Below are 22088 nucleotides of genomic sequence, written 5' to 3'. Positions count from 1 at the left end.
ACTCCTGCCTAGGGGGTGGTGCAAGACCTTTGTCTCAAAGAGGAAAAAAAAAAAAAGAAAGAAAATTTATTTTGATTTCTCATTAGAGTATAGGCTCTGAAGGTTCATTTATGCATATGAGTTATGTATCCTTCACACATAAATATAAGTTTATCTATATTGGCCATGTCTACTGGTCAGACTACCAGAGGCATACACATGGTGGAATGATGATTTGCTATTTCAGTGAATGGTTATATTCCTCACTGTGAACCAGTTATTATTTGGGGATATTAGTTGCTGCAATGAGACATCACACCTCTGAAACCATGGGGTGTCTTAGACTTGTTAGAGGGCTTGTTATACCATTTGGACTTGTGGCTGGCGATTTTGGGGAGGGTCCAAGGACAGGGGTGTGTTTTAGATTGGGTGTTGTACTAACGCAGGGGCAACTCAGAGATTATTTTAACAATTTTAGGTCGGGTGTGGTGGCTCATGCCTGTAATCCCAGCACTCTGGGAGACCGAGGCAGGCGGATCACTTGAGGTCAGGAGTTTGAGATCAGCCTTGCCAACCTGGTGAAACCCCATCTCTACTAGGTGGCAGGTGCCTGTAATCCCAACTTGGGAGGCTGAGGCAGGAGAATTGCTTAAACCTGGGAGGCGGAGGTTGCAGTGAGCCTAAATTGTACCACTTCACTCCAGCCTAGGCGACAGAGCAAGACTCCCCTCTCAAAAAAAAAAAAAATTAATCCAGAAAGCAGGAGGAATAGAGAGGACCTAAAGCTGTCATTGGAGAAAAAGCAGTAATTACTCATACTAGCTGAAGAAGGGATGTTTATTCTTCTGTGTGTGTGGTTGCGCAGTGCGTTTTTATTTATGCAGAGATTACTGATTGGAATTATTTTCTCCTTCCCTCAGTCACAGAGAGAACTTGTCTGGTATCTTCTGTGAACCTGTTTATGTTCAAGTAATCCAGGCCAGCTACCGTGGGTCTCAGGGCTTTTTTTTTTTGGGACAGTGTCTCGCTCTTGTTGCCCAGGCTGGAGTGCAATGGCGAGATATCGGCTCACAGCAACCTCCACCTCCCGGGTTCAAGTTATTCTCCTGCCTCAGCCTCCTTAGTAGCTGGGATCACAGGCATGTGCCATTACAGCCAGCTAATTTTGTATTTTTAGTAGAGATGGGGTTTCACCATGTAGGTCAGGCTGATCTTAAACTCCTGATCTCAGGTGATCCACCCGCCTCGGCCTCCCAACGTGTTAGGATTACATGCGTAAGCCACTACGCCCGGGCTTTTAATTTTTTTTTCTTCATAATGCTACACCTAAGCACATTTAAGTGGCAGGCAAAAGGATATTGCTTAGCTGCTTTGCTACAGAAATGACAACTCTTGGGCAGGGCGCGGTGGCTCACGCCTGTAATCCTAGCACTTTGGGAGGCCGAGGCGAGTGGATCACCTGAGGTCAAGAGTTCGAAACCAGCCTGGCCAAAATGGCGAAACCCCATCTTTACTAAAAATACAAAAATTTAACCGGGCGTAGTGGCGGACGCCTGTAATCCCAGCTACTCGGGAGCCCGAGGCAGGAGAATCACTTGAACCCGGGAGGCGGAGGTTGCAGTGAGCTGAGATCGCGCCATTGCACTCCAGCCTGGGCAACAAGAAAGAAACTTCGTCTCAAACAAACAAAAAAGACAACTTTTGATCCCTGAGGCTGCTAATTCCAACTGTGTGCATGTGCTTAACCAATACCTCCGCACCCAGGCCTGGGAAGCTGGCTGCTTTGTGTAGAGCAAATGCAGCAGGCCTGATGTAGCAGGAACTGACCATAACGAACTGGACGCGTATTTCTCCTGCAGCGAAGGTCATGGTGCTGACAGCCTCTGCCTTGCACTTTGTCCCTGGGAATCAGGCCTGTGGCCAGTCCTGCCTCCTGGAAAGCCGGGGTGCGTGAGAGGACCTGATGCGGAGCGGGACCCCATCCTCTACGTGTTTCCCCAAGAGCCGGCGGCACAGGCTGCCTGCGCTCCTTAAGTTAGGTCAGTTCTCAGGCCCACAGTTCTCGTTCTGCGGCCCGTTAATTCTCGTTCTCCGGCCCGGAGTTCTCCTTCTCCTAACATCCTCTGCAGAAAACGACCTTCATTTTTCCCTCTTGCCCCGGTCTTGAAGCGGGGCGTCCTTTGGGCTCACGTTGCGGCGCTCAGCGGCCTCAACCGTCAGCTGCCTCCCAGGCCTCAGGAGCAGTGGCTGGGGCCCGCCCTCCAGCGCCCGGGGTCCTCGGCCTAGCCTTGCTCCCAGCGCGTCACAGTGGCGTCGCGGCCCCGCCCCCGGACGCCTGGCCGCGGTCCCAGCCTCCTTCGGTTTCGTGGGGAAGCCGGACTGCGCCGTGTCTTCTAAAGAAGGTTGGGGGAAGAGTCCGGCCAGCGAACAAGAGGGCAGCTGGTAGCAGGGTGGGATGCCCGTGGCGTAGGGACGAGGCCCAGGCAGGCACGCGGGAGCAGCAGGACTTCCGGAAGCGCAGGCAGCGATCGACCGGGAGGGGCCCGGGACTGGCGCAGGCCCCGCCCCTCGGAGGCCCCGCCCAGGGAGCGCTGTGGCAGTTTCCATGGTGAGATGGTGAACAGGCCCGAAAGTTCCTCAGCTACGACGACCACCAGGTGCCTCGGGTTCCTCACTCCTCCGAGAGACCGCCGAGGTGCGGGCTGTAAGAGCGGGAGCGTGGAGCCTCCGAGGCCGAGGTGAGGGGCGGCCGGCGGGCAGGGGCCGGGTCTGAGGTCGAGGGCTGCACACCCAGGGTCGAGCGGGGACCGGGCCCGTTGGGGGTGGGGACAGGATTTGGGGTCAGGGAGAGTCGTGGCAGAGAGAACCCAGAGGATCCTTGACTCCAAGCCGGAGCGGCCAGCCCACCCTAGAGAGGCGAGACAAGGGCAACCAGAAGGAACCAAGTCTGAGAAAGCACTTCCTCTGGGCATGGATATTGGGAGAGTCCTGGACGAGTGACCCTGGACGTAGGAGGCATGAGAGGTCTACACACAATTGCAAGGATACCTTCGTGATTATTGAGTTGTGAGAAAAGAGGCTCTAAATTTAGTTTATTTTTTAAGGCAGTACATTCACATACTCCAAGAGTCAGAAACTTGCACAGGCCTTTTTACTCAAAACTCCCTTTTCCCAGTTCCTTCCGAGGAAATGGTTTCAAATCTTTGAACTTTTTTTCCAGAAATTTTATTTCTTTCTCTTACATCGGCAGCTCTTCCCTGTGTTCTTCCTTCATTAGCTTGACTAAGTTTGTATTCTTTGGTCGGAAATATTTATTTATTTATAAATAGAAACATGGGTATCATTAATATTGGTCAGGCTGGTCTTGCACTCCTGGGCTCAAGGGTTTCTTCTGCTTTAGCTTCCCAAAGTGTGGGGATTACAGGCTGAACCACGGCCTCTCGCCGAAATATTTCTTCATTGATTTCCTTTGCCTCCTAGTCTTACTTTTCTGCTGTGGGTGTGTGTAATAGCCATTTGTTTTTTCTTTCTCTTTTCTAGTCATATCTTTAAATACATTTTGCACTAATTCCTTTTGAAACCTCATCATGGAAAGAACTTGAATTTAGCAGACTAGGGGTGAGTGCAGGCCTTTGTCTTAGCTTCCATGTATATATTTGTTTTTCTAAGACCACCAGAGCGAGCACAAAAGAACCAGCGAGTAGGCAAGGCTAAAAGCAAAACTGCAAATTTATTCTTTGGTCATCTAGCTCCAGAGAAAAAGGTATGGGGGTGAAGTCTGTTGGCCTCCAGCAAAGGAGGCCGAGAGAGTCACCCAGTAGAGCTCTCGGGCAGAGTTCCTAATGCAGTCCCGACAAAGGTAGGGGCCGAGGAAGCCCGCCCCGTGCATCTGCCGGGAGTGGCTTTTCTAGGAGTGGAAGGGCAATAGGCGGGGCACGGACGCGTCAGGGGAGGGGTGGGGGAAGGCGCCGCAGGTGCCACCAGGTAAATCTTGATCTCTTCGGATTGACATCACCTGGCGCATGCCTGGTTGGTCTGCACCTTCCCTGGCGCCAGCTGCATCCTCGCGCACATGGGGAAAAGTTGGTGATGAAAAACCCGGAAATGCACCATCTTGCCTCCGTTAGTCAAAACATATGTATATATTTTTTAATTTTTTAATTTTTTTTATTTTTATTTTTTTGAGATGGAGTCTCCCTCTGTCGCCCAGGCTGGAGTGCAGTGGCGTGATTTTGGCTCACTGCAACCTTCACCTCCTGGATTGAAGCAATTCTCCTACCTCAGCCTCCTAAGTAACTAGGATTACAGGCACATGCCACCACACCCGGCTAATTTTTGTATTTTTAGTAGAGACAGGGTTTTGCCCTGTTGGCCAGGCTGGTCTCAAACTATTGACCTCAGGTGGTCCACCTGCCTCAGCCCCACAAAGTGCTGAGATTACAGGCGTGAGCCACCGCACCCAGCCCCCGTATGTTAAGAAATATACCCTTGTGTATTGTTGGTAAGAATGTAAAATGGTACAGCAGCTGTGGAAAACAGTATGGCAATTCCTCAAAAAATTACATAGAGAATTGCCATATGATCCAGCAGTACCATTTCTGGGTCTGTATCCAAGAGAAATGAAAGTGGGGACTCAGTTACTTGTACATTCATGTTCATAGCAGCATTATTTGCAATAGTCAAAAGGTAGAGGTAACCCCAGTGTCCATTGGTAGATGGATAAACAAAATGTGTCATATACAATAGAATATCATTCAGCCTGAGGAAGAAAATCTTGGCTGGATGCAGTGGCTCATGCAGGTAATCCCAGCACTTTGGGAGGCCAAGTGGGAGGATTGCTTGAGTCCAGGAGTTCCAGACCAGCCTGGGCAACATAGCGAGATCCTGTTTCCACAAAAAATAAAATAAAGAATACAAAAATTAGCTGGGCATTGTGGCATGTGCCTGTAGTCCTAGCTACTCTGGAAGCTGAAGTTGAAGGATTACATGCGCTTAGGATGTTTAAGCTTCAGTGAGCCATGATTGCACTGCTGTACTCCAGCCTGAGTGACAGAGCAAGACTCCATCTGTTCAAAAAATAAAAATAAGATGGCCGGGTGCAGTGGCTAATGCCTGGAATCCCAGCACTGTGGGAGGCCAAGGAGGGCCTTAGGTGATTTACCTAAGGTCAGGAGTTCAGCCTGGCCAACGTGGTGAAACCCTGTCTCTACTAAAAATACAAAAATTAGTTGGGCATGGTGGCGGGCGCCTGTAATCCCAGCTACTCAGGAAACTGAGACAGAGAGAATTGCTTGAAACTGAGAGGCGGAGATTGCAGTGAGCCAAGATTGCACCACTGCACTCTAGCCTGGGTGACAGAGTGAGACTCTGTCTCAAAAATAAATAAATAAATAAATGAAAATAAAAATAAAAAAGAAAATGTTGTCATATGCTGCAACATGCATGAATGTTGACAATATTATGTTAAGTGAAGTAAACCAGTAATGGACAAATACTGCATGATTCCACTAATATGAGAATCTAAAGTAGTCAAATTCACGTAAACAGAAAAGTAGAATGGTGGTTGCTAGAGGCTGGGGTAAGGAGGAATGGGAAGTTGTTTAATGGGTACAGAGTTTCAGATTTGCAAGATGAAAATGTTCTGGAGATGTGTTTCACAACAATGTGAATCTACTTAAGATTGAACTGTTACACTTTTAAAAGGTTAATTGGCAAGTTTTGTTATTTGTTGCCCAGGCTGGAGTGCAGTGGAGACATCTCAGCTCACTGCAGCCTTTGCCTGCCTGGCTCAAGCAGTTCTCCCGCCTCAGCCTCCAGAGTAGCTGGGATTACAGGTGCCCGCCACCATGCCTGGCTAATTTTTTACATTTTTAGTAGAGGCGGGCTTTTGGCATGTTGGCCAGACTGATCTCGAACTCCTGGCCTCAGGTAATCTGCCCACCTCGGCCTCCCCAAGTGCTGGGATTACAGGTGTGAGCCACTACGTCCTGCCTATATTTCTAATCAAAAGAGTTTAAGGACAGGCACAGTGGCTCACGCCTGTAATCCCAGCACTTTGGGAGTCCGAGGTGGTAGGATCACCTGAGATCAGCAGTTTGAGACCAGCCTGGTCAACGTTGTGAAACCCTATCTGTACCAAAAAATACAAAAATTAGCCCAGCATAGTAATGCCTGCCTGTAGTCCCAGCTACTTGGGAGGCTGATGTGGGAGAATCTCTTGAATCCAGGAGGCAGAGGCAGCAGTGGGCTGAGATTGTGCCACTGCAGTCCAGCCTGGGCAACAGAGTGAGACTCTGTCTCAAAAAAAAAAAAAAAAAAAAACAGAAGACTAATCTCATATTTATCGTCCTTTGTGTAGTTTCTCCTCATGGCTCCCTCCTTTGCCCCAGGGTAACCACTGTCTTCAACTTTATGCTTGTCAGTTAACTTGCTTTTCTTTATAATTTGACTAAAATTGTTTGTATCCCAAAAAAAGACATATTGAGTAGTTTTGCATGACCTTGGACTGTTTTTTTTTTTTTTTTTTTTTTTTTGAGATAGAGTCGCTCTGTTGCCTAGGCTGGAGTGCAGTCGTGTGATCATAGCTCACTGTAGCCTTGATCTCCTTGGCTCCAGAGATCCTCCCACCTTAGCCTCCCAAGTAGCTGGGATCACAGGTATATGCCACCACACCAGGCTGCATTTTTTTTTTTTTTGGTGGAGACAGGGTCTCCCTGTATTGCCCAGGCTGATCTTGAACTCCTGGGCTTAAGCAATCCTCCCACCTCAGCCTCTCAAAGTGCAGGTATTACAGGCGTGAGCCAGGCTGCTCTCAAACTCCTAACCTCAAGTGATCCACCTGGCTTGGCCTCCCAAAGTGCTGGGATTATAGGCATGAGCCACCGCACCAGACCGGTTTGCCTTTTTTTTGTCTTTTTTTTTTTTTTTTTTTTTTGAGACGGAGTCTCGCTCTGTCGCCCAGGCTGGAGTGCAGTGGCAGGATCTCAGCTCACTGCAACCTCCACCTCCCGGGTTCAGCCTCCCCCTCCAGGGTTCAAGCAATTCTCCTGTCTCAGCTCCCGACTAGCTGGGACTATTGGCGCCTGCCACCGTGCCCGGCTAATTTTTTGTATTTTTAGTAGAGATGGGGTTTCACCTTGTTAGTCAGGTTGGTCTCGAACTCCTGACCTCAGGTGATCCACCTGCCTCGGCCTCCTAAAGTGCTGGGATTACAGGCATGAGCCACCGCACCCAGCCCTCTTTTGTAGAGACGGGGTTTTGCCATGTTGCCCAGGCTAGTCTCTAACTCCTGAAATCGAGCCGTCCGCCTGCCTTTATTATGAGTGCTGAGATTACAGGCGTGAGCCACTGTGCCACACCGAGCCTTCGCTTGCCTTTTCTTTTGCTCTTATGCTCTTTTTTTTTTTTTTTTTTTTGAGGCAGGGTCTCACTCCATCACCCAGGCAGGAGTTGCACTGGTACGATCTCAGCTCAGTGCAACCCCTGCCTCCTGGGTTCAAGTGATTCTCCTGCCTCAGCCTCCTGAGTAACTTGGATTATAGGTGCATGCCACTGTGCCTGGCTAATTTTTGTATTTCTGGTTGAGACGGGGTTTCACCATGTTGGCCAGGCATGTCCTGAACTCCTGACCTCAAGTAATCCACCCTCGTCGGCCTACCAAAGTTCTGGGATTACAGGTGTGAGCCACCATGCCCGGCCTTCCCCTGCCTTTGCATATACATTTTAGAATAAGGTTGTTTATAAAATATCTTGCTGTGGTTGGTCACATAGGCTTATGCCTGTAATCTGAGTGCTTTGGGAGGTAGAGGCGGGAAAATCAAAGTCAGCAGTTCAAGACCAGTCTGGGCAATGTAGCTAACCCTGTCTGTATGAAAAAAAATTTTAAATTTAGCTGGATGTGGTGGCACATGCCTGTAGTCCTAGCTACGTGGGACATTGAGGTATGAGGATTGCTTGAGCTCAGAAGTTCGAGGTTATAGTGAGCTATGATAATGCCACTACACTGTACCCTAGCCTGGGCTACAGACGGAGACCCTGTCTCAAAAAAAAAAAAAACAAAAAAAAACAAAAACAAAAAAAACTCTGCTGTGAATTTGATAGGAAAAATGTTACATTTATATATTGTTTTGGAATTTTGGAGAGCATTGACATCTTTATTATATTGAGTCTTTTAATGCATTAACATAGTACATCTCTTCATTTGCTTAGATTTTCCTGAATTTATTTCGTAAGCATTTTGTAGTATTCAGGGTATAAGTTGTGTTCAGCATACAAGTCTGATATGTATTTGTTAGATTTATAGCTAAGTGTGCTTGCTTCGACAGCACATATACTAAAATTGGAATGATACAGAGATTAGCAATTTAAAGTATTTTTAAAATTTATAGCTTAGTAATTTTTTCAGTTATTACAAATGGTATTTTATTTTTAATTTAGGTGTCCATGTTTTATTGCTAATATATAGACATACAGTTGATTTTTTAGTTGAGCTTATGTTCTATGACCTTTCTAAACTTAACTTGTTCTAGCTTTTTTTTTTTTTTTTGAGACAGAGTTTTGCTCGTCGCCCAGGCTGGAGGGCAATGGCGCGATCTCTGCTCACTGCAACCTCTGCCTCCCGAATTCAAGCAATTCTCCTGCCTCAGCCTCCCAAGTAGCTGGGATTATAGGCACCCACCACCACACCTGGCTAGTTTTTATATTTTTAGGAGAGACGAGGTTTCACCATGTTAGCCAGGCTGGTCTGGAACTCCTAACCTCAGGTGATCCACCCACCTTGGCCTTCCAAAGTGCTGGGATGACAGGCATGAGCTACCCTGCTCGGCCTAGTTTTTTTTTTTTTTTTTGAGACGGAGTTTCGCAGGCTGGAGTGCAATGGCGTGATCTCAGCTCACCACAAGCTCCACCTCCCAGGTTCAAACGATTCTCCTGCCTCAGCCTCTTGAGTAGCTGGGGTTACAGGTATGCATCACCATGCACAGAGACAGGGTTTCCCCATGTTGGTCAAGCTGGTCTTGAACTCCCGACCTGAGGTGATCCATCTGCCTTGGCCTCCCAAAGTGCTGGGATTACAGGCGTGAGCCACTGTGTCTGGCTGGTTTTTTTGTTTTTTGTTTTGTTTTGAAATAGAGTCTTGCTCTGTCGCCTAGACTGGAGTGCAATGGAGCGATCACAGCTCACTGCAACCTCCCCCTACTAGGTTCAAGCGATTCTCCTGCCTCAGCCTCCCAAGTAGCTGGGATTATAGGCACATGCCACCGCGCCTGGCTAATTTTTGTATTTTTAGTAGAGACGAGGTTTCACCATGTTGGCCAGGCTGGTCTCGAACTCCTGACCTCAGGTAGTCCACCTGCCTCAGCCTCCGAAAGTGCTGGGATTACAGGAGTGAGCCACCGCGCCTGGCCCGTTTTTTTTTTTTTTTTTAATCAGTTTTTTTTTGTAGAGATGGAAGTCTCACTATGTCTCCCAGGCTGGTCTCAAACTCCTAGCCTCAAGCAATTCCCCCGAGCTCAGCCTCCCAAAGTGTTGGGAGTACAGACATGAACCACTGCACCTAGTGAAGGAGTTGTCTTTTTGTATATTGCTTGAATTTTTTTTTTTTTTTTTGAGACAGAGTCTTGCTGTCACCCAGACTGGAGTGCAATGGCATGATCTTGGCTCAATGCAACTTCTGCCTCCTGGGTTCAAGAGATTCCTCTGCCTCAGCCTCCCGAGTAGCTGGGACTACAGGTGTGCACCACCACGCCCGGCTGATTTTTTTGTGTTTTTAGTAGAGACGGGGTTTCACCATGTTAGCCAGGATGGTCTCCATCTCCTGACCTTGTGATCCGCCCATCTTGGCCTCCCAAAGTGCTGAGATTACAGGCGTGAGCCACCGCGCCCGGCCTTTAAAAGTTTTCTAACAAAGCTCCTTCTCTCCTTGTCCTTTGGCTAGAAAGCGATGGCTCTCCTTAGGCTTTTAAAATCTGTACCCATTGATGTTTTCAGGTTGCTGGCTTCTCTAACATCTAGTCTGGAATATATGAGGCAAAAAGAATACCCAGTGAACCTAGCACCGTGTCATTCTTTGAGTTCCAAGATCCCGTGCTGGTCTGCCATTTTCTACCTTTCAGTCCGTATCATGTTTATTTATATATACAATTTCCAGGGTGTTTAGCTTTACTTAATTGGAGGAGTATGAAGCAGTACCCTGAACTGGAAGTGTTACTTTCATTTTTGAAAGACATTTTTGTTGCCGGGTGTGGTGGCTCACGCCTGTAATCCCAGCACTTTGGGAGGCCCAGGTGGGTGGATCACGAGATCAGGAGATTGAGACCATCTTGGCTAACACAGTGAAACCCCATCTCTACTAAAAGTACAAAGAATTAGCTGGGTGTGGTGGTGGGCACCTGTAGTCCCAGCTACTGGGGAGGCTGAGGCAGGAGAATGGTGTGAACCCAGGAGGCGGAGCTTGCAGTGAGCCGAGATCACATCACTGCACTCCAGCCTGGGCAACAGGGTGAGACTCCATCTCAAAAAAAAAAAAGAAAAGAAAAAAAAGAAAGACAATTTTGCTAATCTCTAGAATTAGATTTTGAGTTTTTCTTTCAATATTTTAAAGATTCATTCCATTGTCGTCTTTTTTTTTTTTTTTTTTTAAGAGATAAGGCCTTGCCATGTTGCTCAGCTGGAGTGCAGTGGCACAATCATAGATCATTGTAGCCTTGAACTCCTGGACTAATGTAAGCTTCCCACTGCAGCCTCCTGAGTAGCTGGGACAACAGACACTTGTCACCATGCCCAGCTATTTTTGTAGAGACCAGGTCTTACTATGTTGCCCAGGCTAGTCTTTTTTTTTTTTTTGCTGGGGCTACAGGCGCCCGCCACGTCGCCCGGCTAGTTTTTTGTATTTTTTAGTAGAGATGGGGTTTCACCGTGTTAGCCAGGATGGTCTCGATCTCCTGACCTCGTGATCCGCCAGTCTCGGCCTCCCAAAGTGCTGGGATTACAGGCTTGAGCCACCGCGCCCGGCCTTCTAGTCTTGAACTCTTGGACTCAAGCAATCCTCTTATCTCGGCCTCCCAGTGCACTGGAATTACAGGGATGAGCCATCAGGCCCAGCTCTGATTTAAGATTTAAAAAAATCCTTGTTTTAAGCAATTTGATTATTTGACGTTCCCTGGTATCATTTCCTTCATGTTCCTTTGTTTAGGTTTCATTGAACTTCTTGGAATTATAGGTTTACAGGCTGTTGTTTTTTGTTTGTTTTAGATTGGGTTTCACGCTGTCACCCAGGCTGGAGTGGCATGATCTCAGCTCACTGCAACCTCTGCCTCAGGGCTCAGGTCAGCCTGTCATCTCAGCATCCCAAGTAGCTGGGACCACAGGCGCACACCACCACTCCAGGCTAATTTTTTTATGTTTTTGGTAGAGATCGGGTTTCACCATGTTGCCCAAGCTGGTCTTGAACTCCTGAACTCAAGTGATCCCCCTGCCTCGGCGTCCCAGGCAGTGTTGGGATTACAGGTGTGAGCCACTGCACCTGGCCTTAGATTTATGGGTTTTTATTTTAAGGGTGGAAAGATTTAGGCCATCATCTCTTCGAATATTTTTTCTGCCCACAACCCCCCATCCTCCTTCCAGTTATGTGTATCTTAGGCTGCTTTATTTATTTTTTATTTTTATTTTTATTTTTATTTTGGAGATGGAGTCTCACTCTGTGGCCCAAGCTGGAGTGTGGTGGCTCGATCTCAGCTCACTGCAACCTCTGCCTCCTGGGGGGTTCAAGAGATTCTCCTGCCTCAGCCTCCCGAGTAGGATTACAGGCACGTGCCACCACGCCTGGCTAATTTTTGTATTTTTAGTAGAGACAGGGTTTCACCATATTGGCCAGGCTAGTCTCGAACTCCTGACCTCAAGTGATTCACCCGCCTCAGCCTCCCAAAGTGCTGGGATTACAGGTGTGAGCCACCATGCCCAGCTTTCTTAGGCTGCTCTAAATCATCACATAGCTCAGTGATGTTCTTTTCATTGTTTTGGATTTTTTTTCAGAAGTGAACTTAGTTGCCTTCAAGTTCAATTATCTTCTCTAATATCTAATCTGCTGTTCATTTCATTTAGTGTATTTTTCATCTCAAACATGGTTTTCATTTTCAGAATTTTTTTTTTTTCTTTAGAGACGAGATCTTGCTAGGTTGTGCAGGCTGGTACCGAATTCCTGGGCTCAAGCAATCTTCCCACCTCAGCCTTCTAAAGTGCTGGGATTATAGGTGTGAGTCACCACGCCTGGCCCATTTTCAGAATTTTGAGTGGATGTTTTTATATCTTTCCTATGCTGTAATTCTCATTGTAGGTCGTGTTTTCTTGTCTGTTTGCATGCCTGGTATCTTATTGTATGTTAGGCATTGTGAATTTTACTTTTTGGATGCGGGATATTTTTGTATTCCTGTGAATCTTCTTGAGCTTTATTCTGGGATATAGTTAAGTTACCTGAAAACAGTTTGTTCTCTATGGTTTTTGTCTTTTTAGGATTATTAGGCAGGTCCAGGGCATTGCTCATTCTGGGGCGAATTATTCCTCACTGCCAGGCTAGATCTTCCTGAGTACTTTACCCAGTGGACCATGAATTATGACATTTTCTTTTCTTTTCCTTCCTTTCCTTCCCTTCCCTTTCCCTTTCCCTTTCCCTTTCTCTTCCTTCTTTTCTTGAGACAGAGTCTCACTCTGTTGCCCAGGCTGGAGTTCAGTGGCACGATCTTAGCTCACTGCAACCTCTGCCTCCCGGGTTCAAGCGATTCTCCTGCCTCATCCTCCTGAGAGCTGGGATTACAGGCATTTGCCACCATGCCCATCTAATTTTTGTATTTTTAGTAGAGACAGGGTTTCACTATGTTGGCCAGGCTAGTCTTGAACTCCTGACCTCACTCAAGCGATCTGCCTGCCTTGGCCTCCCAAAGTGCTGGGATTACAGGCGTGAGCCACCACGTGCAGCCTGAATTATGACATTTCTAATCTGCCTGGTAGGAACAGGCACTATTCCATGCCCTGTGTGAGCACTGGGCACTGTTTCCTCTGATGTTTTTAGATGATTCTTTTGCCAGATGTGGGTAATGTCCTTATACTCATGTGCTGATCAATATACTGCTGAACTCTCAAGGGGTACACTGCAGGTCTCTGAGGTTTTCTGTCCATGCAGCTCTTTCTTCTCTGGTGCTGTGTTCTGTGAATTCTAGCTGCCTGTGTCTCCCCAGACTATCAAATCTATCTTTTCAACTCAAGGAATCTGCCAGGCTCTGCCTTAGTTATTTTTCCTTGTAGCACATTCTATAAACTACCCAAGTCAGTAAGCTGGGGCACTTGTAGGACTCATCTCATTTGTTTCCTATCTCTCAGGGATTCCTCTTTGTTGTCTGATGGTCAGGGTCTTGGAAACTGTTTTTATCCTTGTATTTTGTCAAAAAAATTTTTTTTTCAGGTGTAATCTGGTCCGTTACTCAATTCGTCTTGCGCAGAAGTGGAGAATTGAAGATGGGGCATCAAGCATTCATTTAATCTCTTATTGAATTCTAATAATAAAAGTGCAGTTGACCCTTAAACAACATGGGTTTGACCTGTGTGGGTCTATGTATATGTGGACTTTTTTCTTTTTTGAAGAGACGGGGTTGGCTGGGTGCGGTGGCTCTCGCCTGTAATCCCAGCACATTGGGAGGCCGAGGCAGGTGGATCACTTGAGGCCAGGAGTTTGAGACTGACCTGGTCAACATGGCGAAACCCCATCTCTACTAAAAATATAAAAAATTAGCTGGACGTGTGGCACACACCTGTAGTCCCAGCTATTGGGAAGGCTGAGGCAGGAGAATCGCTTGAACCTTGGAGGTGGAGGTTGCAGTGAGTCAAGATCATGCCACTACACTCCAGCCTAGGTGACAGAGGAAGACTCCATTTCGAAAAAATAAATATATAAAAATAAAAAGGCCGGGCGCGGTGGCTCAAGCCTGTAATCCCAGCACTTTGGGAGGCCGAGACGGGCGGATCACGAGATCAGGAGATCGAGACCATCCTGGCGAACACGGTGAAACCCCGTCTCTACTAAAAAATACAAAAACTAGCTGGGCGACGTGGCGGGCGCCTGTAGTCCCAGCTACTCGGGAGGCTGAGGCAGGAGAATGGCGTAAACCCGGGAGGCGGAGCTTGCAGTGAGCTGAGATCCGGCCACTGCACTCCAGCCTGGGCGACAGAGCGAGACTCCGCCTCAAAAAAAAAAAATAAATAAATAAAAATTAAAAAAAAAATAATAAAAAATAAAAAAAATGAGCTGGGCATTGTGGCGGATGCCCATAGTCCCAGCTACTGGGGAGGATGAAGCTGGAGGATCACTTGAGCCAGAGAGGCTGTGGTGAGCTATGATTGCATCACTGCACTCCAGGCTGGGTGACAGAATAAGATTCTGTCTCAAAAAAAAAAAAATAAATAAATAAAAATTAAAAAAAAAATAATAAAAAATAAAAAAAATGAGCTGGGCATTGTGGCGGATGCCCATAGTCCCAGCTACTGGGGAGGATGAAGCTGGAGGATCACTTGAGCCAGAGAGGCTGTGGTGAGCTATGATTGCATCACTGCACTCCAGGCTGGGTGACAGAATAAGATTCTGTCTCAAAAAAATAAAAAATGTAAAAAATAAAAAAAGCCGGGCGCAGAGGCTGATGCCTGTAATCCCAGCACTTTGGGAGGCTGAGGCGGGCAGATCACCTGAGATCAGGAGTTTGAGACTAGCCTGGGCAACATGGTGAAACCCTGTCTCTACTAAAATACAAAAAATTAGGGTGTGGCAGCATGTGCCTGTAATCCCAGCTACCCTGGAGGCTGAGGCTGGAGAGTCGCTTGAACCTGGGAGGTGGAGGTTGCAGTGAGCCAAGATTGTGCCACTGCACTCCAGCCTCGGTGACAGAGCAAGACTCTGTCTCCAAAAAAAAAGTCAACTGTGTATCTAATGGTACTGAAAAGAGAGAAACCACAAGACCCTGGTATATATTGACATACACAAGTCACAGAGAATAGATATGTACTGGATGTTGAAGCACAGTGATGCGTATGTTATTAGTCAAGTCAGCTCACTATTTAAAGCTAATTTCATAGGAAAATTCTACTTAATTCAGTCCAACATTATGTAAGTAATCAAGGAATAGTTAACAGCTGTGTTACAGAAGTGGAACTGTGTGCTTGTGAAATCAGTATTTAAAAAAAATTCCTTTTCAGTATTTTGTAATGCTTCAACATGCATTTTGAGCTTATTTCTGTTTATGTTGTTGTAATGTTCCTCAGCAGTTAACATCTATTGAAGCTTTTTTTTGTTTATTTGTTTTAATGAGACTGAGTCTCACTCTGTTGCCCAGTCTGGAGTGCAGTGGCACAATTTCAGCTCACTGTAACTTCCACCTCCTGGGTTCAAGCAATTTTCCTGCCTCAGCCTCCCAAGTAGCTCAGATTACAGGCACCCGCCACCACGCCTGGCTAATTTTTATATTATTAGTAGAGATGGGGTTTCCCCATATTGGCCAGACTGATCTTGAACTCCTGACCTCAGGTGATCCACCTGCCTCGGCCTCCTAAAGTGCTGTGATTATGGGTGTGAGCCACCATGCCAGGCCTGAATGTTTACTTTTAATTTTAATCTAAGTTTTAATTTAAATACTGATACTTGATTCAGTTATTGGAAAACTTTTTTTTTTGAGACGTAGTTTTGCTCTTTTTGCCCGGGCTGGAGTGCAATGGCGTGATCTTGGCCCACTGCAACCTCCACCTCTCGGGTTCAAGTGATTCTCCTGCATCAGCCTCCCAAGTAGCTGGGATTTTTTTGGCATGTGCCACCACGCTCGGCTGATTTTGTATTTTTAGTAGATACAGGGTTTCTCCATGTTGGTCAGGTTGGTCTCGAACTCCCAACCTCAGGTGATCCGTCCGACTTGGCCTCCCAAATGCTGGGATTACAGGCGTGAGCCACCAAGCCTGGCCTCTTTTTTTTTTTTTTTTTTTTGAGATGGAGTCTCACTCTGTTGCCCAGGCTGGAGTGCGATGGCGAGATCACCAACCTTTGCGGAGACCTCAAAGGTTGAGGTCACCGCAACCTCTGCCTCCTGGGTTCGAGTGATTCTCCTGCCTCAGCCTCCTGAGTATCTGGGATTACAGGAGTGTGCTACCACACCTGGCTAGTTTTTTGTATTTTTAGTAGAGACGGGGTTTCACCAGGTTGGCCAGGCTGGTCTTGAACTCCTGATCTCAGGTGATCTGCCCACCTCGGCCTCTCAAAGTGCTGGGATTATTGGTGTGAGCCACCATGCCCAGCTGGAAAGCTTTTAAGTGCCCAGAATAATTTGGGTATGTGAATGCCTGTTTATCCATAGTCAATTTAATAAAATCTAATTATAGATCAAGTATTTTTGATGAAAATTTAGCATCCAAATTTAAATGGCTGTTAAGTATAAAATAACAGTAGATATCAACGATTTAGAAGAAAAAGAAGCCTTGACATCTCTTATTTTCTCATCTCTAAAGGGATAACACTTGCACTGTGGTGATCCTACTAGTAATACATTTGGAGCCACGTTGTAAACTTCATAGTTCGCAACATTATTATTATTTTTATTATTATTATTATTTTTTTGAGATGGAATTTTGCTCTTGTTGCCCAGGCTGGAGTGCAATGGCGTGATCTGGGCTCACTGCAACCTCCATCTACCAGGTTCAAGCAATTCTCCTGCCCCAGCCTCCCTAGTAGCTGGGATTACAGGCATGTGCCACCACACCCAGCTAATTTTGTATTTTTAGTAGAGATGGCGTTTCTCCACGTTGGTCAGGCTGGTGTTGAACTCCTGACATCAGGTGATACGCCCGCCTCGGCCTCCCAAAGTGCTGGGATTACAGGCATGAGCCACTGCGCCTGGCCAAAGTTTGCACCATTATTATTATTATTATCATTTTTCTTTTGAGATGGAGTTTTGCTCTTATTGCCCAGGCTGGAGTACAGTGTGATCTCGGCTCACTGCAGCCTCCATCTTCCGGGTTCAAGCGATTCTCCTGCCTCAGCCTCCTGAGTAGCTGGGATTACATGCATGGGCCACCATGCGCAGCTGATTTTGTATTTTTAGTAGAGACGGGGTTTCTCCATGTTGGTCAGGCTAGTCTCGAACTCCTGACCTCAGGTAATCCTCCCACCTCAGCTCGCAAAGTGCTGGGATTACAGGTGTGAGCCACTGCACCTGGCCGGTTTGCACCATTATAGGAGCACGTGCAGAGCCTGCCAACTGATAGTAGGGTGGAAAAGAAGAGGACAACTAGAAGAGAGTTCCTACACCACAGAGTAAACTTCGCTGGCTCTGCGAGGAGCAGGAAACCTGCATGATGAGAACAGGGACTGGGTGGCACTGCAGGAAATGCTCAATTCCAGTTTCACTTCCTGTGTTACCACTTTTTCTTTGCTGCAATTTCATTTTTGTTGGCCTTTTAATTTTCCATTTTTTGTATGTTCTATGTAAATGTAGTTTTTATGAACTAGAGAGTCTGACTTCATATGTGATCTTTGACTACTGACAGCTTTTAAGCCCCACCTCTTCCCACCCCTTCTGTCCCACACCTTGGTGACTGATTCGAAAGCCCAGGTGCTTCCTCCTTTGGCTCTAAAGGCAAGTGCAAGCCACACAGGCCCCAGCATGTGCATTGGAGCCTTCACTTCTGCCCCACTCCTTGACCTTAATAACACCCAAAGCCAGTCTCTCCTCCCTGCTCTCAAGCCATTTTTTTTTCTTCTTTTTCTTCTTCTGGAGACAGGGTCTTGTTGTGTCGCCCAGGCTGGAGTGCAGGGCCATGATCACAGCTCACTGCAGCCTAGACCTCTGGGTTCAGGCGATCCTTCCAGCTCAGCCTCCCCAGTAGCTGGAACCACAGGGGTGTGCCACCATGCCTGGCTAATTTTTAAATTTTTTTTGTAGAGATGATGAGTGCCACTATGTTGCCCGGGCTGGTCTCAAAACTCCTGGGCTCAAGTGATCCTCTCTTGGTTTGGCCTCCCAAAATGCTGGGGTTACAGGCGTGAGCTGTTGCACCCAGACTCAAGCTATTTTTGAACCTATTTGGGATTCATCCCTGTTCTCCCCCAGAAAGCCTCTTGTGAGTCATAAGCCTTTACATATTCTCTCTGTGCATGTGGGGCTGTCACCAGTTTTTTTTTTTTTTTTTTTTTTTTTTTTTTTTTTTTTTTTTTGAGACAGAGTCTTGCTCTGTCGCCCAGGCTGGAGTGCAGTGGCACAACCTCGACTCACTGCAAGCTCCGCCTCCCGGGTTTATGCCATTCTCCTGCCTCAGCCTCCCGAGTAGCTGGGACTACAGGTGCCCGTCACCTCGCCCGGCTAGTTTTTTGTATTTTTTTAGTAGAGACAGGGTTTCACCATGTTCGCCAGGATGGTCTCGAACTCCTGACCTCGTGATCCGCCCATCTCGGCCTCCCAAAGTGCTGGGATTAACAGGCTTGAGTCACTGCGCCCGGCCCTTGTCACCAGTTTTGAAAAACCAGGTTTTGGGTGGGAAATCTATCTCGTATCTTTGGGTAATATCAAAGATAAACACAGCAGACGTTAAAGTGGTGAAAACATTTTATTATTAACTACTGACAGTAGGGGAAAGAGCTGAGCTCCATTCTGATTTGTGCAGTGATGATTGGGCTTTTTTTCTTTTTTTGATGGTTGGATATTTTATATCTTTTTTCCATTTTCTTACCTTTTTTTTTTTTTTTCCCAAATACTCTCCACTGAATGTAGTCAATTGGTGATTTTAAAGGGGGAATGAGGGAGTATGGAAAGGTACGAGTACGGGCTCAGTAGAGTTGCGGATATGAAAAATTACAAGGGACCAGTGTAAATGTGATGAGGCCAGTGGTGTCTGCCTGCTGGCAGTGATCAAAGTTAGGATTCTATTCTCCCACAGAGACTGGGAGACAGAGGCCTTACCTTTCCCAATCACTACATTTCAAAGCAGTGGCTCCTCGAGGAAGTAGTGTTCCTTGAGAAAGACACTTCTGAGCTGTAGGAGATACACACATGCATACACATACACAACATGTGTATCACATAAACATCTCAAAGGAACAGAGGAAAGATTCATAATTGTAAGTCCTTTTTACTAAATGCTGTAAGAGAGGGCGGTCAGGGGCCTATGGTCTGATGTTGGCAAGAACAGTAAGTTATTCTGGCAGCACTGAGATTTCTCAGGCAGGCAGTTCAATGGTGGGGACTGGGGTCATCCTGGGAACACAGGCTATGCTGCTAGAAGCCATGCCAATTTGTCTCTCAGTGCAGAGTTTCAGATGGAGTTATGTGGGGAGAGTTCTGCAGTTCTCAGTAACCACAACATTGTATATCACTGGAAGATGAAGCCCACACAACTACAGATGTTACTGTCTCTGAGTGAGCTGAAAAACTTACAGTGAGCAGTCACCAACAGACAGAAGTGATGTGACCGGTTACTGATCATGACATGCATTTTTTTTTTTTGGTTTTGTTTTTTACATGCATTTGTTATTAATATAATGTCTAGACTGAAGAGCTAGCAGCCAAGCCTGCACTTTATGTGAAGACTCACAGTTAATATACTGTGTACTTGAAATTTGAGTTGTGTTGTTGGGGGACTCGTGTTACTAAATCATGGTGACTGAAATTTGTGCGAATTAGAACTATACAAAGCAAGGGTTGCCTGATGAGTATAATGCTCTCATGTTTTATGGGAATTTATACAGATTTAAAACAATATGAATAAATATCTGAAAGTTGTAATGCACAAGGTTTGAAATAATGCAATTCTTTTAATATTTTAAAAAATTGTTAGGACTCAGATTTTCTTTATCTCTTCTTTTTTTTTTTAGGGACAGAGTCTTGCTCTGTCGCCCAGGCTGAAGTAGAGTGCAGTGGCACGATCTCAGCTTGTTGCAACCTCCACCTCCTGGGTTGAGGCAATTCTTCTGCTCAGCCTCCCGAGGAGCTGAGAATACAGGTGCACGCCATCACGCCTGGCTCATTTTTTGTGTTTTAGTAGAGATAGGGTTTCACCATGTTGCCCAGGCTGGTCTCAAACTCCTGAGCTCAGGCAATCCTCCCGCCTCAGCCTCCCAAAGTGGTAGGATTACAGGCGTGAGCCACTGCGCCTGGCCCTCGACTCACAGATTTTCAAAATACTTTTGAACAGTAAGCCGAGGACAGTGTTTATTATGACTATACTGGTCTCCTTTCACTAGCTTAAAAAATTTAACTCCATCACTCGTCAGTCTCCTACAAATGCCATCTATGTGCTTTGAAACTTGTGAATGATCTGATTTGTGCTATTTTAATATTCAGTGTTGTTGAAAGAGTTTTTAAACCAAGTAATACAAAAATTCATTTAGTGTAACATTAATGCTTGTGCTGTAAAACATGCTGGAAAATCAATAGCTCTGGAATAAACTTTGGATTTTTAATTAAAATTGATTTTGATGTACTTGATGCAGTTAAATTAGTAGAGACTAGTCTGAAAAACAGAAAAGATAAAGCAGAATTAAAACAAAATTTCCCGTATTCGTAGAACCATGTCAAGAATGCATTCTTTCTACACCTGTTCCAGTGGGAACATCAGTACTTGATTATGCAGGGAGTGAATCATGCCAAGTCCTCACATACACATTGCTTCCATCGCTGCTGTGCAGTGAGTCCTGACTGCGCCCCTGCACTCCAGCCTGGGCAACAGAGCCAGACCTTGTCTCAAAAAAAGTCCTCTACGGGATACGAGGCTGTGTGTGATAGTCGTTTTCTTTTAGTTTGCACTTTTATTCACCCCCAAATTCTGTGTATTGCAAGTAAGTCTCAAATTTTGAGAAGCGAGCACCAGCCCATTGGCATTGTGATTACGGCCACATCACAAAGCCGCTTTGCTTTCCGGAAGAATCCATGCGCCACCGGCTCGTTCGCATTTCCATGCCTGCCGTGCAGGCGTCCTTTGCGGTCTTTTGTCTGCGTCCGGGTCAGCGCCTGACGCGCCCCCGCGCGGCTGGAGGACGCAGCTCGGGGCGGGGCGAGGCGAGGGTTCGTAGCGGAGCCTGACGGGAAACGGCCCCCCTAAGTCCGCGGCGCGAGTCACGCCTGTGACAGCGACGGGCACTGCGCGCATGCGCGGCCCATATCCCTTAGTGGCAGGGCTGGGCCGTGGTCGGGTCGCCTGTGGGTTCAAAGAGCACGCAGAGCCCGCGGGAGGGCGGGGCCGCGGCCTTGGCCCTTTCGTGCATAGGAGACAGCGCGCCAGGCTGGCAGTGGGTCATGGCGGTCTTGTGCCGACGCTACTGCGCACCCTAGTGGGGACTATGGGAACGCTTCGCGCTCCAGAAGGGAGGCGGGCACCGCCCGCTCTAGCACATCCTGGGAGCTGGACCTCGAGGCTCGCCGCTCTGCCTGCCCACTAAAAGCCCATTCGGCGGAAGTCCAGTGTTGCATCCTTACAGCACTGAGCGCCAGACATCGTTGCCAAGTATAATGCCAGCTCCGTTTTATCCTGGGGCACTTGTAGTCAGGGTTTGTGGGCCCGCATTTAATAATGGAGGGCCCCGGGCCTTGTCTGAACCGTCCAGCCAATGTGTCCTCAGTCGTCTTGGTTGGGTTTTTGAAGGACCAGCCCGAGATTCTGGGGCACAGGGAGTCCCAAGACTTAGGGCCCTGATGTAAGCCCCAAATAAAATGATTTTGGCCCCTAGGGCCAGTTCCTAATCTCTGAAAACAGAGCAGCACTTGTGAGGTGGAGGAAGCATGGCCCACCTGAATGGAAACCTCTCACCAGAGTTTTCACAGCAGCAGAGGACGAGGCTGAGAAAGAACACGACCCAGATTTGCACGGAGAGATGCAATATGTAATGCTTGTGCTCCACAAGCCATCCCAGCTGACTCAACGGGAGTTTTGCTCCAGCTGTCAGGTGAGCTGGGCCTAAGGCTAGGGTCAGGCTTGCCCAGGAAATGTCTCTCCATCTTCAGGGTTGAGAGAACCTGGTTGGGAGGGAAAGAAATGCTACCTACTTCTAAGAAAATTATTTTTCTTTTTCTTTTGAGATAGAGTGTCGCTGTGTCGCC

General features: G+C 47.0%; 1 protein-coding gene across 1 annotated transcript in view; it reads left to right on the top strand.

Moving 5' to 3' along the window:
* Window positions 1-1579: 1579 nt before the first annotated feature.
* The window catches only part of ZNF487 (zinc finger protein 487), a 45691-nt gene continuing 25182 nt past the window's right edge, over window positions 1580-22088 (top strand). Inside the window, 1 exon segment of the mRNA XM_033209202.1 lies at window positions 1580-2717. The gene's annotated coding sequence lies outside the window, so the exon portion shown is untranslated.

This window comes from Trachypithecus francoisi, unplaced genomic scaffold (assembly GCF_009764315.1).
Source record: "Trachypithecus francoisi isolate TF-2019V2 unplaced genomic scaffold, Tfra_2.0 Lachesis_group9, whole genome shotgun sequence".
Classification (NCBI taxonomy): domain Eukaryota; kingdom Metazoa; phylum Chordata; class Mammalia; order Primates; family Cercopithecidae; genus Trachypithecus; species Trachypithecus francoisi.
Note: the sequence above shows the minus strand (reverse complement) of the source record. Positions and strands in the feature narration are given on the sequence as shown.